Raw genomic sequence first — 2980 nt, 5'->3', positions numbered from 1 at the left:
TTCTCAAAATGTATTGGTCTGTCTGCACTTGTCCTGGTCTCTTGGAGACATAGAATGTCAAAATCATATGCCAATTTCTCAATTGTTGAGATTCTCATTCTTGCGCTGGAACAATTCCAACTGCCGATTCTAAAGAATTTCTTTGACAGCCGCTCTGCTTTTGTCATTCTGCTACCTAAGCACGATCTTTTCCCACCTCTTTTGCCACGCCTGTTTTGGGGTTTTGGGGATCTGAATTTATGTCTCGTGCTATGCAGCTGATCCCCGAGGTGCACGCGAGACAGGGTTTTGTTGGTATCCATAGAAGGGTGTTCTATGTGGTGAGGGAAAATATTCGGTCACCCTGACAGAGCCTCTTATCAGGGAAGGGCAATGGATGTCCATCTGTGTGGAGTCCGTCAGCCTGGTGTCGCCCTAAGGCCAGACTGCATACAGTTAGTGACTGTTTAACCCAACAGCCATTCATCCCATTGGTACTGTATGAAAGCCGTGGGATTGGGGATTTTGTCAGGTTGTCTCCTCTTAGCCAGTGGAAGGGTGCATCTGGGTGTTTTTGAGTAGCAGATTTTATTTTGCAAGGTCCTCTTCTAATATTGATCCCTCTCACTAATTTACTAATAATTCAAGCATTAAACAATAACGCGATAACAAATTATTAATCAACTTCACAGAAAAAATCACTTATCTTTGCTTTGACGCTTGTAGGCTGTCTTTCACATACATACATACTGGCCAGAGTGGTTTTAACACTTGACCGCCGTTTCGGCCCTATACACAATTTCAAATACTGCCCACACACACTTCTCTCGTGGTGGGTCCGCCAAGTATTACACAACTGCAACGGTCAGTCTGCGCGCGCTCCCAGCCGGTGCTGCACCGCTTATAGGCCCCCTCTGTCATTCACTAACAATTCAACACCTAAACAACGATGGGCTGACAAGTTTTGATCCCTCTCACTAATTTACTAATAATTCAAGCATTAAACAATAACGCGATAACAAATTATTAATCAACTTCACAGAAAAAATCACTTATCTTTGCTTTGACGCTTGTAGGCTGTCTTTCACATACATACATACTGGCCAGAGTGGTTTTAACACTTGACCGCCGTTTCGGCCCTATACACAATTTCAAATACTGCCCACACACACTTCTCTCGTGGTGGGTCCGCCAAGTATTACACAACTGCAACGGTCAGTCTGCGCGCGCTCCCAGCCGGTGCTGCACCGCTTATAGGCCCCCTCTGTCATTCACTAACAATTCAACACCTAAACAACGATGGGCTGACAAGTTTTGATCCCTCTCACTAATTTACTAATAATTCAAGCATTAAACAATAACGCGATAACAAATTATTAATCAACTTCACAGAAAAAATCACTTATCTTTGCTTTGACGCTTGTAGGCTGTCTTTCACATACATACATACTGGCCAGAGTGGTTTTAACACTTGACCGCCGTTTCGGCCCTATACACAATTTCAAATACTGCCCACACACACTTCTCTCGTGGTGGGTCCGCCAAGTATTACACAACTGCAACGGTCAGTCTGCGCGCGCTCCCAGCCGGTGCTGCACCGCTTATAGGCCCCCTCTGTCATTCACTAACAATTCAACACCTAAACAACGATGGGCTGACAAGTTTTGATCCCTCTCACTAATTTACTAATAATTCAAGCATTAAACAATAACGCGATAACAAATTATTAATCAACTTCACAGAAAAAATCACTTATCTTTGCTTTGACGCTTGTAGGCTGTCTTTCACATACATACATACTGGCCAGAGTGGTTTTAACACTTGACCGCCGTTTCGGCCCTATACACAATTTCAAATACTGCCCACACACACTTCTCTCGTGGTGGGTCCGCCAAGTATTACACAACTGCAACGGTCAGTCTGCGCGCGCTCCCAGCCGGTGCTGCACCGCTTATAGGCCCCCTCTGTCATTCACTAACAATTCAACACCTAAACAACGATGGGCTGACAAGTTTTGATCCCTCTCACTAATTTACTAATAATTCAAGCATTAAACAATAACGCGATAACAAATTATTAATCAACTTCACAGAAAAAATCACTTATCTTTGCTTTGACGCTTGTAGGCTGTCTTTCACATACATACATACTGGCCAGAGTGGTTTTAACACTTGACCGCCGTTTCGGCCCTATACACAATTTCAAATACTGCCCACACACACTTCTCTCGTGGTGGGTCCGCCAAGTATTACACAACTGCAACGGTCAGTCTGCGCGCGCTCCCAGCCGGTGCTGCACCGCTTATAGGCCCCCTCTGTCATTCACTAACAATTCAACACCTAAACAACGATGGGCTGACAAGTTTTGATCCCTCTCACTAATTTACTAATAATTCAAGCATTAAACAATAACGCGATAACAAATTATTAATCAACTTCACAGAAAAAATCACTTATCTTTGCTTTGACGCTTGTAGGCTGTCTTTCACATACATACATACTGGCCAGAGTGGTTTTAACACTTGACCGCCGTTTCGGCCCTATACACAATTTCAAATACTGCCCACACACACTTCTCTCGTGGTGGGTCCGCCAAGTATTACACAACTGCAACGGTCAGTCTGCGCGCGCTCCCAGCCGGTGCTGCACCGCTTATAGGCCCCCTCTGTCATTCACTAACAATTCAACACCTAAACAACGATGGGCTGACAAGTTTTGATCCCTCTCACTAATTTACTAATAATTCAAGCATTAAACAATAACGCGATAACAAATTATTAATCAACTTCACAGAAAAAATCACTTATCTTTGCTTTGACGCTTGTAGGCTGTCTTTCACATACATACATACTGGCCAGAGTGGTTTTAACACTTGACCGCCGTTTCGGCCCTATACACAATTTCAAATACTGCCCACACACACTTCTCTCGTGGTGGGTCCGCCAAGTATTACACAACTGCAACGGTCAGTCTGCGCGCGCTCCCAGCCGGTGCTGCACCGC

This window comes from Babylonia areolata, unplaced genomic scaffold, assembly GCF_041734735.1.
Source record: "Babylonia areolata isolate BAREFJ2019XMU unplaced genomic scaffold, ASM4173473v1 tig00014899, whole genome shotgun sequence".
NCBI lineage: Eukaryota > Metazoa > Mollusca > Gastropoda > Neogastropoda > Buccinidae > Babylonia > Babylonia areolata.
Note: the sequence above shows the minus strand (reverse complement) of the source record.